Here is a 16,585-nt window from a genome sequence, read left to right on the forward strand (position 1 = left end):
CTACTTCTTTTTGTGTCAATGTGATGTTTAACCTGAATTTAGAGGCTGAGGAAAAGTTGTATAGTGGGTTAAGCTGAGGTGGCTGGCCTAACTGGTGTCTTACTGTATAGAAACATAGAATGGTTTGGGTTTTGAGGGACCTTAACAATTATCTACTCTAGCCCCCCTTGCTGTGGGCAGGGACACCTTCCTCTAGATAAGGTTGTTTAAAGCCCCATCCAACCTGTCCTTAAGCATCTCCAGGAACGGGACATCCACAACTTCTCTGGGAAACCTGGTGTCTCACCAGTCTCACAGTAAAGAATTCATGGTATCTAATACAAACCTGCCCTCTTTCAGTTGGAAGCCTTTCTGCCTTGCCTTATCACTACATGTCCTTGTAAAAGGTCCCTCTCCAGTTTTCTTTTAGCCCTACCTCCTTTGGGTAATGGAAGGTGCTCGAAGGTCTCTCAGGAGCCTCCTCCAGGCTGAAGAAGCCTGACCCTTTCAGCCTGTGTTCATTAGAAAGGTTCTCCAGTCCAGCTGTGATCATGTTCATTAGCACTCCTCTGGACTCATTCCAACAGGTCCACATTTTTCTTGCGTTGGGGTGTTGGGGGCCTCAGAGCTTGATGCAGCACAGCAGGTAGGCTCTCATGAGAGAGGAGTAGAGGGACAGAATTACTTCCCTCACCTTGCTGGCCATGCTTCTTTTGATGCAGGCAAGGATGTGGTTGGATTTCTGGGCTGCAAGGGCACATGGCTGGCTGGTGTTGAACTTCTCATCAACCAAAAAGTTCTTCTCAGGGGTGTTCTTGTTCTGTTCTCTGCCCAGTCTGTGTTTATGCTTGGGATTGCCCCAACCCAGGTGCAGGCTCTTGCACTTGGTGTTGAACTTAATGAGATTTGCACAGGCCCATCTCTCGAGCATGTCAAACAGGTCCCTTGTTTCCTTGCAGAGAGGATGCACATTTTCCTCAGTCTTCCTTTTACTACTGATGCACCTAAAGAAGCTTTTCTTGTTGCCATTGATGTCCCTGGCCAGATTTAATTCTCTCGGGGCATGTTAGCTTTCCTAACGTGTTCCCTTGTTGCTCAGACAGTCTCTATTTCTCCCAGGCTACCCATTCTTGCTTCCACCCTCTTCAGGCTTCCTTTCTGTGTTTCAGTTTGTCCAGGAGTTCCTTGTTCCTCTCTGTACTGCTATACTGTGGCCTCTGAAGGCCACATCCTGCAAGGGTGGCTGAAAGACTTGGGAATCAGCTCTTGAAGTGCTACAGTGTCCTAGACAGGCATGTTAACATAATAAAGAACTTAATAACCAGCAGCTATTGTGACCTGGTCATGCTGTAAGCTGCTCCAACATGGTCCATGCATCAGTACCCCAGTTTGCATATAGTAGCCTCATTTAAGTGCTGCACCAATAGGGCTACACAGTTTCCAATTGGTTTTTGGGATGGGAAAAGGTTACTTATGCCCTTCTGTATGGGGTCTATGCCTTTCCCTCTTGTGAAAGAAAACCACGTGCTTGCTTATTCTTCTTTTTCCTAGAGAAAGCACTTTCATTGCATTTATAGTGTTTGCCCTTTCCTTTTGAACTCTGGTCCTTAATGTTGGTTTTCACTTCTGCTTCCCCGGTGCTGAATCCTACCTTTTCTATCAACTTTCTCTAAATGGCTCTGTTTCTCCATTGAATTCTGTTTCTGGCCTCAAAGTTATTTGCCTGTGTTTACAGGGAGAGTAGATATGTATGTAAATGGAGTTGTCTTTGCCATGGTAATATGATCTTCAAAGGCTTGGACTACAGTCACTTTGCTGCATTCTTTACATAAAATGTTTGTCTTGGCAAGGTTCTGCCAACAAAGTGCTGCAAGGGCCCACTCCTGATAATTGCCTTCTGCTCCCACTGAACTGATGGGACCTGTATGCATAAAAAATGAACTTTAAAATTGGAGCTGCAGGGTCCTTAGACAGTTATGTTCATGTTCTACCATTTTGCCCTTTCTTTACTGAGGTAGTCTGCCAAGGAAGTGAGCATTGACTCTTAACTTTTCATAACCATTTGGTGTGTGTTAAAATGCAGGAGTCCATAGCAGCAGAGGAGGGTAGCTAGGTTCCAGTCCAACATGGAAACCTGTATGGAGGTAGTCCACAGGGAGTCCTGAGTATGAGGCATCGCTGCCTCTTTTTGTACTTGTTTTTGTGTTTGCCATTAAAGCTGGTCAGTGTGTGCTGTTCTGTGGGCTAACAAAACAGGAGCTGTTGTGGGCAAGAAGGCTGCACACCCCAGGCTTAGGGAGAGGTTTGCTGAGAGAGGGGATATGTAATGTCAAGAGCAAAGCAGGCAGAGAGTACATCAGTACCGTGTCATCAGCTTGTACTGCAAGCCCCGCCACAGCACAAAATTCTCAATGGAATGGACCTACACTCAAAAGAGATCTAAAAGGGATAAAGAAGTGAACACACAGATGATTCTATTGCAGCTTTCTCTAGCCCCTCAGTCTAAAACCTTTTCTCTATTCTGATACTTTCCTGATCTTGGGACTGTGGAAGATGGAACAGAACCTCCCACTACTGCCCTTAGCTCCTGTCCTGTTTCTCCAGTAAGAGGTCACATATTGGGGGTTACCCAGCCTCCCAGCCCACTGGATGCTTGCTTATAGCATGACCTCTCAAACATTACCTGGAAGAACTGGGAGGAGGAAACAGTGGCATGAGATGGATCGAAACAGATGATTCATAAGATTTTTTCTGTAGCTATCAGAGCTGCAGTCTTACAAATACAGCAGCTTTTCATCAGAGGGTATTAACTGACATAGCACAAGTGGTACTCTCTATTTGCCCTGGAAATAGAGAGTGAAGTCGTTTATCTTTTGAAGTATAAACTGCTGTAAATGAGGGGGGTGTTCTCAAAATCCCACTTCCCAGAATCAGCTGGCCCCAGTTTTTTCCTGCTTAAATGTATGTGGAGTACTGTGGTTTATCCAGATCTCAAACTAGTCTAGCTGTTTAAGGTAAAAATCAGAGTTACACAACTATTAAGGAGCTATAGTGAAATAGCACTAAAGTTGTATCAAAAGGTGTTTAACAAAACCCCACAACATTTCATGAAGATGCCTGCCATGTAGATAATTTAGCATTTACGTTGCTGTGGGGTGTTCAGGCATGGCTCTGAAATAGTTGCATGTTTTACTCAAGTCAAGAATGCTGTAGCCAATTGCAAGAATAGAGAGAATTTCAGCAAGGGAAGAGTGTTAATTATCCACACAAGATGATCACATGCAGTGCTGCATTTCATGTGTTTTCATATCCACTGAAGCAAAGCAAGAAAAGTGTTGTGCTGGGGCAGTGTGCATGCATGGCTTAGAGCTGAATAGATGTAAATGGTTAAAAAGGGGTTCTCTGCTAGAGAGGAGGAGGGGAAAGTAAGTGTGCATTCCCAAAAAAGTACATTCCCAAAATAAAAAGCTTACATCATGGACCTCTTCAGTTTTCCCACACTTCTTCCCTAATTATTGTCCTTCAGGACAGCTGATCTATTTCAAACAGGAAGCTGTTTACAGATAACACTTGCAACTGTTTTGTCTGATTTGTTGAACTGTCGAAAAGCAAAAGACAACCTCTTTTCAAATTAAAAACTGTCAGACTTCTGTAAACAGCAGCAATGAGGTTCATCTGTGCAGTGTCCCTGCAGGCACAGAGCATTGTGCAGTTCCCATTCTCTCAGCAGCCATAAGGTAAGAGAGTTTTATGCTTTCACTCTGTAAAAACATGTAGAGGAAAAAGTCTGGATGTTTGTTAGGGGGCTGCTTTGTAGATGGCAAAATATGATTGACAATCCCCAGCTGGAAGGGGAAGGTAAAGGAAAAAAGAGCTTGCTCGAGTCTATTGGATAACATTGGACCTTTCTTTTGAGAAGCACCCATGTGGGTTAGATCACTGAATAACAGTTTAGGGGGTTTTTTTTTGGGGGGGGTGTATTTAAAATGTACAAATGTCATTGGAAAAACTTGCTTTCCTTTTAGCAGGGAAGGACAAAACAGTATATGAATTTTAACTTTTCCTACAACTAAAGCTTATTTTACTTCATTCTTGAGTTGTAATTCCTGGTAACAGACACAGGCAGTTGTCTGTTTTCCACTTTAAAAAGTGGTCTTTTAATACAACTGCAAAGCAGAGAATGAAGACTGGCATTGCAGAAGTGAAACATATGACACAAGGTCCAGTAAGGGCTGGAATTACACAGCTGGATAATTAAGAGTAATCTCAGTGAAAACCAAATCGTATAGGGAGCCATGCAGAAATACTTAGTTGGATATAAGGACGTATAATGATACAAAATCTTGGTCCAAGTGAGCAGGAATATGAGAGTTCAATATGAAGCCATAGTTCAATAAGCAGTAGGGAGGGCACATGTCTGCTTTTCGGTCATGAGCTATGAAAACTAGGATAATAATGGACTTGCAAGTTTTCATTCTGAACTCTGTGCATACGTATGGGTTCAGTACAGGCAGTGAAATTTTGGAGGGGGATTGATTTCTAACAAAATCAAATCACTGTGGAGAACGGCGATAACTAGGGTTACTTGTCATACAATGAAACAGAGCAACTGGACTGGAGTTTGTTTATTGGTGCAAAATCAATACTCTTTGATTCTTGAGTATTGAAAGATTTTTATAATGTGGCAAATCTAAACTGTTGCCATATGTTTTCCTTTCTGTAGCTGAGATCTTTGTTTTTCATATGCGTGTGATTATTTACACAATCATGAACATTTAAGGCATTATAGTGATCAGAAAATATAAAACAAACACTGATTTAAAGGTCACAAAATGATACTATCCTGAAAATTCTAGTATGTTACTGATGCAGCATAAAGTGTGCCAGTGTTGTAGACAAGAAATAAGACTTTCAAGCCGAGTATTCCTTTCAAAAATGTTTGGATTGTCTTTCATGAAATTCTTAAGATGTATCTGTTAAAATGAAATTATTGTTTTAGTTAATACATGAAAGATAATGTGTAAGTTAAATTAATAGTCAAAATAGTGTTTTAAACATGGCATAGTCCTACAGTCAACAGAGAATTGCACTGTGGAAGCAGCAGAAATCCACTGTGTAATTTCTAATTGTGTGTTATGTTCACGGCTATTTTTTTCTGATTATTTTGAGTGATTTTACACTGTTTCTAAAGCTCTTTTTAGTCATCTCTAGGGTTGTCCAAAAATTCTTGAACCAGAATCCTTTTGAAGTAGGATGACTTTTGGCAGAGTAGCTTTCTAAAGAAAAGTGTCAGTTTTCTGGGATAGTTCAGTTCTTTTGTCAAATTATTTTGGCTGAAAACCAAGAGACTTTAGCCAAAAATATTCTCATGGTGTCTCTTGGGAAGTGTAGTTTGTGCTTTGCACTGCATTTCACTACTGGCTGAACTTCACAGCTGAACCATGCTTCCCGGAAGGCTGTGTGGTCAGGGTCTGGCTATTTTAATTTCCCTTGATGAAAGGAGTATTAGGATGTATTTTGCAAAAAGTTAATCTTGTGAAAGAGGCACAGACTGGGCTCATAAGGCATCAGCTGATTGATAACTAGTTGGCAGCTTCTTAAAATTTGTTTCCTTCCAGTTTGCACATGAGCCACAGACCATCCTGGTTTTCAGTCATGAGAGTAGAAACCTTCAAGAGAGTGTCAGCAGGTTTAAAGCCTTTTGATGTTTTTAGTCATGCAAACACCTTTATAAAGGAGAGAATATTTAATAACATTTCTAAGGCTTTGTTAATGCTTCTGCCAACTTTTGTGCTAAAAGTGTTCCATTTTATATATTTGGAACTGAAAAATGCAAGGGACTATGGCTGGATTTTAAGATCTTTTAAGAACTCTTAAGTCAAGGGTAAAACAACCTTCTAGGAGCCTGAAGCTTTAGAAAGAGGTGGTTTTGAAAATCCAGCAAGGTGTCATCTCACTCATCTAAGTGCCTCTTCAGAAAAATCTAGTCCTGGGTCATTTGCCTGTAGCTGTATAAAATGTCTGTAGGCAAAAAAAAAATAGAAGTTGGTCTGCTTGAACACTTCTTCAGTGCACCAGTCTCTTAATTTTTCCAGAGGATCACAGGATCCTCAGCTTCTGGGACTTTTTGGATACTGCCCCCTCAAAACTTTATGAGAAGATTGCTTAGGAGGTCCATAGGGTGTCCTGGAGGCCAGGGCAGAGCAGTAGGACAAATGGTGAGGAGTAATAGGGTTTACATTGGTTTTCTTCTGCACTAAATCATAGAATGGTTTGGGTTGGAAGGGACTTCTAAAGATCTGGTCCAACAGCACGTGAATGAAACATAGACATGAATAAATAGTTTCACAATGCTGCAAGCTGGATACCAGACTCCAAACCAAGAACTAGCTATGCTTATGTGCAATACGGAGTGAGTGGAGGAGAGCTGAGTGCTGAAGAAAGTGACTCACCACAGTCACACAAGTGTGTGATGGCCACAGCAGCCATCTGAAAATTGCTTGTGAGAGGTGCTCCACTATTCTCTCCGCTGGATGTGGAAGTGGATCAATTCATCATCTTTAGTGCCAAATGCTGCAGGACCCAGAGTTTTGGAAGGTGGAAGCTTACCTTGAATTTGTGTGTTGAGTTGTCCTTCAAGCATGAAGATTTTGAAAAATGGCTCTGAGAAAACTGTTCTCTACAGTTCTCTTTGAAAAATAGAATGCTGCTACCAGCTGTCACATAATAACCTGTTGTCTGAGACCACTTACCTGGGAAGTAGGAGGTCTAAACACAGCTCATTGCTCTGCTCCAAACCTCACCTCCAATCTGTTGGAAAGGTGCCCTTGTAACTAACCAACACAGTCATTTGGTGTGCTTGGAGGAGACTGGATGATTTTGGATGTGTTTCCTTGATGGAAATATGCCAGGTGGGAGAAGAGTGTCTTGTTATTCTCCTCATGCAAGACATTGACCATCTGTGGTCTGTACAGTAAGAAAAGCTTAGGCACCCAAGATTTCCAGTAAAACTACAGGAACCTCCTACCTCTTAAGGTGGCTGGATTGTTAGGAGGTGTCTCTGGATGCTTTGTTTGAAGCTGGGATGGGGCCACAGACAGAGATTGAGAGGTAGTGTTGTCAGTGTTGAACTTAAGCAGCTGTTGCTTGGAGGTGTAGGGGTGAAAAATGGGGGGGAAGGATGGAGAGTGGAAAAAAAAACCTGCTTTAGCTTTGGCTGCTTTTTGAATAGGGACCTTGAAGAATGAAGCTGGATCCATAGATGTGCTTAAATTCCTGGTGCCTGTCTTTGGTCTTAAGCACGGCTTTCTCTGTGGTTATTTTCTTTTTGTCCTGTTTGCTAATTGTGGAATAAGCATAAATAACAACAACAACAACAAACCCAAAAAGCCCCACAAAACACCAAACCAAATCCTACAGAAAGTACTCAAATATTTTTTGAGTGGTTTTCAGGCTTTGTTGTGGACCACCCCAAAATCTCCTGTGGTGGTGCTCATGATTTTAGCAGATATTGATACTTGCTGACTGTAGGTATGCATTTATTCATCTTTAGTGGACTCTTTAGAAATTGTCTATGGGTGTCCAAGAGACCATGGATGAGATGTTGAATGCCAGGGTCAGTCTTCTTTTTGGAAGGACAAAATTATATAAGTGATTGTATAATTTTTATTCTACTTATATATAGAAAAATTTATTATCATCAGAGAAAGTTTTGTAAGAGATGTAATTTTTGGGAATTAAAACAAAGACTTTAAAAAAAAATTGGTATGAAAGAACCATCTAACAGCATTGTTAGATGGCCCAGTAATAATAGCCAATCAATTAAAAACACCAGACAAGAATCTAATGAAGGCCTAGCACAGGAAACAAAAAAAAAGAAAAAATCTTATTAAATAGGAAAAGAAAAATGTGTATCAATGAGCTTTCTTGTCAGAATGGTGTTAATAAGAAAACAGGTCTCTGATGGCTCACTGGAGTAGAGTTACGTTCAAGAAATGTTAAAGAAACAGATACTGAGGACATGTGGAAGAGCAAGAGAAGGACTGATGGTGTCTGCTGAGGAGACTCCGGGGTGCTGGATCTGTCAGCAGCACCTACAGATGCACTTGTAGTGTTTCTCTCTAGCTGTGCAATGAACTTGCTGTTTAAAGCTAATGTACAGATGAAGTGAGATGATGTTATGAGAGCCATGCTATGAGCTGCAGTTGAAAAAACTCTTTATTGAAGGTTATCTTCCTTTGCTGTTTAATATCCTCATGAATTTGGTTTGTTCAGCCAGAAGAGAAGGATTTGGGGTGACCTAATTGCAGCCTTCCAGCACCTGAAGGGAACTTCCAGGCAAGATGGAAAGGGACTTTTTGCGAAGGCCTGTTTATGACAGGACAGGAGGAAAGGGCTTCAAACTGAAAGAAGGCCGGTTTAAATTAGCAGAAAAATATTCTTTACTGTGAGGCACTGAAACTGACTGCCCAGAGAAGTTGTGGATGCCCCATCCCTGGAAGTGTTCAAGGCCAGGTTGGAGCTCTGAGCAACCAAGTCTAGTGGAAGATCCCTGCCCATGGCAAAGAGTTTGGAACCAGATGATCTTTAATCTCCCTTCCAACCTAGGCTGTGATGTGATATGATATATGATATATATTATATGATATGTGTTAGAATTGCCTTTTATGTAATTGTGGAGTGTCAAAAAGTCTCTATTGTTGTTCTCTACTCTTATGAACATTATACAAAACCCACAGAGTGGATTGGTGGGTGGCTGGCATCCAGCCAAGGCCAATCCACCACATCTGATAGACTGTCCCCTAAGCAACTCTGTATTTAAGTGTGCATTTGCCTATTTATGCTTAATGTACAAGTGATCACGTTCTAGCTCTTCCTTGATTTTAGGGAAGATGACATTAAACATTGAAACTACAGTCCTGAGTACATGGACTTTGTTATGTATAGAACTGATGCCTCTGTATCTTTTGGCAGCACTGAGTAACTGTGGCAAGTCTTGGTTTTGTTTTAATTGTTGATTTTCTTAAGTCAACTGGTGGATGTTGGGATTTCAGGTCAGTGTACTTTTTAACACCACTGAAGCCTTTTATTTTACTGGTAAGTGCTCAATCAGAACAGTAGCATTAGTTTTTGCTCCTGTAAGTGCCCTGTAAATTCTGAGCAGACAAATGTGGAGGTTCAAGTGTTCACTGCTTAGCTGTTCTGCAGCTTCTTAATTGGTGCACAGCTGCCCTCTGGTCATATTCTAGCTGTGTGAAAGGTACATCTGCTGCTATTGTTAGAGAATTTGCTGAGTACCAAAGCAGGTAGAAATGCTAGTAGTTATCACTTACTTATCGTAGCTTGTTACATTATTCTTTAGAAATGCACGTTTTTAAAACGCAAAAATCTCTCAGGGCAGTTGCTTAGATGGAAGGACTTTAATGAAAAAATTTCAAAGGGAGTTTTCATCCTCAAGAATCTTTTGGTAGCAGAAGCATCACGGTATACTGTTAAGGGAAATAACATCTTCAGTTTATATGAATTCAGATAAAGAACCTTGCTTGCAAATTGTGTTCTACACATTCTGTTTCCTTCTGAATTCATATTTCTTTTTCAAAATGAGATGAGACTGTCAAAAGCATCTCAAACTGCATGCAATTCCTTGTACTCCTTCTCAAATTTAAAAAAAAAATTCAACCAATGCATTGTACATGGTAAAGCATTTGGAGTGTGTGTGTTGTGGTATGTGTAAGAGCTGCTCTGGGAGGTTTTGCCACTGAAAGATATTTCAGCTGAGTTCCTTGTGGCAATAGCTTTTACATTGGGTCATGACTATTGCCAGTGATATAGACTGATTAGTGAAAGTCCATAGTAGCATACTAGTATAAGAATACTTTGACTTCTTAGAACTTTGCAATGTCTAATTATGTGCAGGAATTGAGTGCCTTTGTGTGTGCTTCAACTAAGTCCCACCAGATACAGAGAAACCTGTTTATTTTCCCACTGCATTTTGCTTCTGCAACCATTTTTGTGTACTGACAATGTATTTTCTATCAACATGGGCAGCTGTTGATAAGTTCCCCTGTCTTTTGCCTTCTTTCCCTTATCTGTACTTGGAAAGGTGTGTCAGAGCTCTAAGCATAAAAGGACATTGAGTACTACTGTTGCTATCAAGATCACCTGTCACTTGTCCAGTGAAGATATTATAGAATCATAGAACGGCCTGAATTGGAAGGGACATTTACAGTCATCTAGTTTCAACCTCCCTGCCATGGACAGGAACATTGTCCACTAGACCAAGTTCCTCAAAGCCTCAGCCAATCTGGCCTTGAACACTTTCAGGGATTGGGCATCCACAACTTCCCTGTGCAGCCTTGTTCCAGTGCCTCACCACTCTCACAGTAAATATCTTCCCAGTATCTAATCTAAACCTACTTTCAGTTTGAACCCCTCACTATAGTCCTGTCACTATGTGCTCTTGTAAAAAGTCTTTCTACACCTTTCTTTTAGACTCCCTTTAGGTACTGAAAGGCTGCAATTAGGTGACTCCGAAGCCTTCTCTTCTCCAGGAATCCCAAATATCTCAGCCTTTCCTTGTAGGACAGATGCTCCATCCGTCTGATCATCTCTGTGGCCTTGTCTTGACTTGCTCCACCAGGTCCATGTCACTCCTGTGCTGGGACCCCAGAGCTGATGCAGCCCTGCAGGTTGGGTCTCACCAGGGCAGAGCAGAGGGGCAGAATCCCCTCCCTTACCTCTGCCCACGCTGCCTTTGGTGCAGCCCAGGACATGTTTGGCTCTCCAGACTGTGAGGGCACATGGCTGGGTCAAGTTCCAGCCTCTCACTTTCTCTGCACCCCCAAATCCTTCTGGGCAGGGCTGCTCTGGATTTGTTCATCCCCTGCCTGTGTTGATACTGGGGTTTGCCCTGGCCCAGATGCAGCACCTTGTACTTGGTCTTGTTAAATCATGAGATTCCCATAGGCCACTTCTCCAGCTTGTTCAGGTCCCTCTGGATGGCATCCTGTCCTTCAGGAGTGTCACTGCACCACAGCTTGGTGTCATCTGCGAATTTGCTGAGGGTGCACTCAATCCCTTCTTCCATGTTATTAATGATTATATTAATTACACTGGTTCCAATACAGACCCATGAGGAACACCACTTATCACTGATGTCCGTCAGGACGCTGAGCAGTTGACCACTACCCTCTGGATGTGATTGTTCAACTGCTTTCTTGTCCATCTAGCACTCTATCCATCAAATCCTTCTCTCTCCATTTTAGAGAGAGGATGTGGGGCACCATGTCAAAGGCTTTGCAGAAGACCAGATAAATGATATCTGTTGCCCTTCCCTCATCCACTCATGTAGTCACATGTAGAATCGTGTAGGATCACAAATAGAGTGTTAGTTGGTCTCAGCCTGAAAGTAAAAATCCCTTTTTTTGAAATAGCATTGACACTGCCCCAGTTCAAATACAAGATTTTGATCATGAATGCTTACGTTCCACAGTGTTTTGTTATATTGAGGATATCACTCCAAGAAATATGTCCTTGTCATTTGAGGACAACACTCTTGGATCCTTTCCATAATTCTTTGTGGCTTGCATGATATTACAAAATGCCTGATGTTGCTGTATTTCCTATGTTCTGTATCTTTTGCTGGTTATTATTATCTATTGCAGCCTAGTGTTTTCTTCTTTTAAAATGTTCCCACTCTAATTATGTGCTGGGTTGTGTTTTGGTTTTCGGTGGGGTTTTTTTTGTGGGATTTTTTTTTGTGTGTGTGGTTTTTTGTTTGTTTGTGTTGTTTCTGTTTTGGGGGGTTCTGTTTGGGTTTTTTGTTGTTTGTTTGTTTTTCTGGCAATTTAGTCCCTTGAATTCTTTCACTTACATATCTTCCTATTTTCTGTATGCTGCTGGCATGCAATGGCACAGTTTTATAACACACTGGAAACCATCTCAGCTGCTGCCAAGGGCATTCCTTTCCTTGGCTGGCATCATTTTTCACAGGAATTATGGCCATTTTATCCTCACCAGGAACCAAGGAACTAAATCAACTCAAAAACAACATTACAAGCAGAGGAATTTCTTCCTGGTGGAATAGCAGCCTGTGCTAGCTGGGATCAGCTGGCCTTTGTTGACAGTACAGAGAAGGGGAGGCTAATGTGTGACAACAGCAGGAGGCCAGGCTGCTGTTGGCCCTCCTGTAGATTGACTTAGCTAATTAGCAATGATGGGACACCCCTCACCTAAATTTACATACCTGCAAGGCTGAGCTAGCGATGCTAGGTAATGAATAGGTACCTCCAGAATCAATTACCAGTTCTGTTCCGTGTTGGGGTGAAATGAATCTCTGTGCCAAGGTGCCTTTCTCTGACTTGGTTACACAGAGTGCTCAGGATGACTTTTTCAGACTGACCACCTAAGCCAGAACAGTTAAATCCCCCTCCAAAGGTCTGTTTAAAACTAACCTCTGCTAGCTTGAAGTCTGGACCTAGCAGAGTTGTCCTGATAAATAGGCATCTGCTAATGGCAGCTGTGCTCCGTCTTGTGGTTTGCTTTTTGAGGTGTCATACTTTCAGCAGTGGGAAGAACTGGGCAGCAGTCAAATGGCTTCCCTTTATTCTTAGAACCTCCTTTAAATGTAGTGGTCACTTATCTAATATGTGAGAAAATGGTTGTTTTGTATTTGTTTATGTAAAGAAATGCTCCCTGCAACATTCTCCACATCATTCACTGATTGTTGGTGAATCCTTGGTTTTTCATTTCCTACAGATATCTGTATGGGGATAGTATGAGGTTCTCATGCAAATGCTTTATAGGAGTGGGAATGAACTGAGACATGTTAGACCCAGATTTAGAACTGACACTTAAATTAGAACCCTGTATACTTTTATTTTTTTGGTGGTTAAGAATACCAAAAATTTCATCTGACATATAACAATGATGTAGCCCAAAATCACAAATTATTTTTGTAAAATACAGGTGAAGGCAGAAGAAATCTTGTAATCTGGTAGGGACTTTGATTGAAACAGTACATGAGAAATTCTGTTTAGTATTTCTAGTTGTCTCTGACCATCAGTTTACATAACGATAAAAATGTACTTGAATGTTACTTTCTACAAAAAAATCCATAGATTGTCTAAAAATCCATAGAGAAATATTGTGGAAGATTTGACACTCAGGTCCCATCTTCCTCTAGTTACAAGTTTTGAAAACTTGCCCCTTTCTAGAACTACTTCCTCTCACTCTTGCTGAAGCCTTGTTTTTATATTTTCAGTACAGATGACAGTAAGTTAATTCTAACATGAACTCATTGACTTCAACAGAACAACATCAGGAAGAAATTTGTCTCAATTTAAAAAAAAATTCTTCTTGATGAAAAGTGGGACTACTACACTTACATCTGATAAGGACATCTATGTTGACAAACTAATCATACTTTACACCTCACAAACATCATCTGAGGAACTGGCTCTGTTGTGCCAGTATTAAGTGTACTTTGGGGAGTAACCAAGGACATACTATTAGTTTGGTCTTTAGGTAATGCCAGCTTCCCATCAGCTTAGACTCACTCTTTTGTCCTCTATAGCAAACCTCGCTGTTCTTCAGCATCATCAGGAGCTGAAATGTGCTATGTCTCTGCTTTGTGCTTCTCCATGCTCCATAGATTTCACAGAGACTTGGTAACTACAGCAGTTATGGTCCTCATTTTTGCAATTCTACAGTATTAGTATTTATTAATATTTTTTTTTCAATCTTTCAAGTCCATTATTTTAACCTTTAAATCAACATGTAACTTGAAAGCTTTGTAATTGATTCTGATTTTTATAGTCTAGCTAAATGGCAAATGTTTGATTACCTAAGGTAATGTTTAAGGGAACTGAGAGGACAAATGAGAAAATGCTTAGATAAAGTAAAAGCATAGCTGCACAAAACATCTGTAGATTAGGAAGATTAACAAGGCTGTAATGGAGAGAGATGAGGTCAGTGACACAGGTTTCATCTCCAGTGTGAAAGGTTTCTTCCCCAAGGAATGATTCGCATCCCTTGGGCCAAGGGGTGAAACACAGCTTGTGTCAACAGTGCTGGAGGCTTTTCCCTTTTGCTTCTCCCTGCTTCCCCCGGAAACCTATCCCTGGTCTGTGGTGGGCACTGGTGGTAGCCCTGAGACTTAATTTTTTGTGGGTCTTTTATCTGTTCAAAATGTTTGAAATAGCATGAGGACTGTGTCACAGCCTGATATTTTGTGGACATGATTCTGTAGGCAATGTGTTGCATCTCCTAGAATTTGGCTTAGGGCCTGCAGGTGCTTGAAGACACATGATCTGCCAGAGAGTTCAGCCAGGGAGGTGTTGAGATGTGGATGACGAGGACTTGAAAAGTCAGGGGAGTGAAAATTGTTGAAAGTTATGTCTGTGTCTGTAGTGCTGACTCAAACTGGCTTGGGAGTCACCCAGTGTGGCTGTGGCTCTGCAGATTCGTGTGTCTGTATCAGAAGCATACTCAGTTCAGAATACAGATAAATCAGCTCAGATACTTGAGAATGAAGTATAGTTCTAAAAATAACGGAAAAAAATCATAGGGTAAAAACTATTCAGTGAAATAAAAGCAGCTCAAGGATGAGTCCTATAGGATTATACAGAGGATTACAGTTACTCTGTAGCTGTTGGCTGGCGGAGCATTAATGCCAGTGAGCATCATTTGTCTTCTGCATTTTTCATCCATTTGATTTCAGCTTGACAGATCATCTGTGTTGTTTCTTCTAGGTCCAAAATAATGGTGTGGAATAAGCCACTGGCACTTTTGGAGCCACTGGTAGATACAGGAACTTCATGCATGAGGCATTAGCTGGCTCAAGTGATCTCCAAGCTTTCCATCCAGAGCTGGGGGGAAGTGTGGGAACTCGATGAGTGCCAGCTGGCCTGGCTGGTCCTGCAGCAGTTTTGAGTGAGCCTGTGGGTTCTTTGGGATTCTCCAAGGACCTCTCAAGGACTTGTCATTTGAAGCTTGGCTTGAGACACCTCCTCTCTCTTGGTAACTGAGGCAGATTTCCTAAAGCTGAGAAGTCTCAGAAGTTGTTTTAAAAATATTGTGCTGGTTGCATTGATATGTTTTCATTTCTGATGAAGACATAGGCACTTCATAGATTTTTATTTTTTAAGTATGTGCTGCTTTTTTCTTCTCATATTTTTTCCCAATACTTTCAGCTTTCACTGATTTTATGGCCACTATTAATGGGCATAAATTTGAGTTTTGACCCTTGCATAAGCAGTGAGAATATATTTGTACTTTTACAAGTGCTGAACATGTTTAGGTTTCTCTCTGGCGTTGGTTATACCAATGCTGAAGATACTTCAAATACTAGGGCCAAAACAGAGTTTGAAGAAACAGGCTGGTCCTCCTTTGTCTGAGGACCAGTTTCAGAGGGATTTTGTTTTCTTAAATGACTTTAAGCATCTAGGCCTGAAAGAGCCTGAAAATAAGTCAGAAGACAGGAAATTTTCTAGGATTTTAAAGTGAAAGGTACTGATGTAGCATGTACCTGGAGATGAAGCTAGGATTTCAATCACAGAAAGAAATTTTAGCTGTAGAAAGTTTCTTTTGAAAGCAGGGAGAGATGGAAAAAGTGATATACAAAGTGCTTTTGGTTTGATTTCTGCTATTAATGTGTCTCTTGACTGCAGCCACAGATTTTATAGAGTATTTAATGTGCAACCTCTTCAGAGATTCCTTCTGTTACTGGCTCTTCTCAGACCAAGGTGATTTCCCTGAGTACCCTTATGGATCTGGGTATTGTTACCTGCATGACACTAAAGAAGCTCCTTTTTCTAGAACAAGTCCATTTCCTCTGCGAGTTGAGCTAATATGAGGTAGGGTGGGGTTGTATCCCCTCTGTCTTTGAGACATGTAAGCCTAACAGCAGACAGCAGGGAATGTGCTGAAGCTTTGTTGGAGATTTTGTTTTCCCCAGAATATCCTTCATATGTGGCTGCTGAGCAGAGCCAAGAAGCAGCCTTGACAGTTCTCTGTTGCTTGATGTCTGTCTCGTCTCTCGGCTGTGTAGGAGTTTGCAAAGGCAGATTAATATTTAACATACCTGGAGTCTTTGATCTTTCAGTTGGGGTCTGGATACATCTAAATCCTCATAAAATGCAGGCAGAGGAGATGATGTTGCCTTTTATTCACCAATGCAGAGAATGGGCTACCTTCCTAATTTCAATTTCTTTTTCCATCTCAGGCCATTTCATTCCACTCTCCAATTTGTCCGTCAAGAATCCTTATCACCAGTCTGGCAGGTGCTCATGCTGAAACTGCCTAATTTCCAGGCTTTCAGCTTGAAAGCCTCTTTGTCTGATCTTCTGAATCTTGAAGTGCTCCTACTACATACATATAAAAGGTGGGATATCCTGCCTAGGATGTCCTGCAGGCTGTTGGCCAGGTGTTCTCCTGGGCTGTAGGGTGGGTTTGGCAAGCTAAGGCAGGTAGGACCCATGTTCTCTTTTTGCTCAGCCTGAAAGCCCTGTCTCTCAAGGGTGGCTGCTGCTGAGGGTGTCTGAAAGAGACTTCAGGCACATCCTCCTGGCTGGCTGAGGCAGCCACTACTCACTGATCTTCTCCATAA

At 41.5% G+C, this 16,585-nt stretch overlaps 1 protein-coding gene across 2 annotated transcripts in view; it reads left to right on the forward strand.

Moving 5' to 3' along the window:
* The first annotated feature begins 3,468 nt into the window (after positions 1–3,468).
* The window catches only part of COLEC11 (collectin subfamily member 11), a 37,996-nt gene continuing 24,879 nt past the window's right edge, over positions 3,469–16,585 (forward strand). Inside the window, exon 1 of one of the 2 annotated variants that reach the window (XM_066179875.1) lies at positions 3,469–3,716. The gene's annotated coding sequence lies outside the window, so the exon portion shown is untranslated. The remainder of the gene's footprint in view (positions 3,717–16,585) is intronic. The other variant, XM_066179876.1, reaches the window with a different exon arrangement.

The sequence above is a fragment of the Chamaea fasciata genome, unplaced genomic scaffold (genome assembly GCF_029207755.1).
Source record: "Chamaea fasciata isolate MVZ Bird 193981 ecotype frontalis unplaced genomic scaffold, bChaFas1.0.hap1 SCAF_3, whole genome shotgun sequence".
In the NCBI taxonomy this organism is placed as follows: domain Eukaryota; kingdom Metazoa; phylum Chordata; class Aves; order Passeriformes; family Sylviidae; genus Chamaea; species Chamaea fasciata.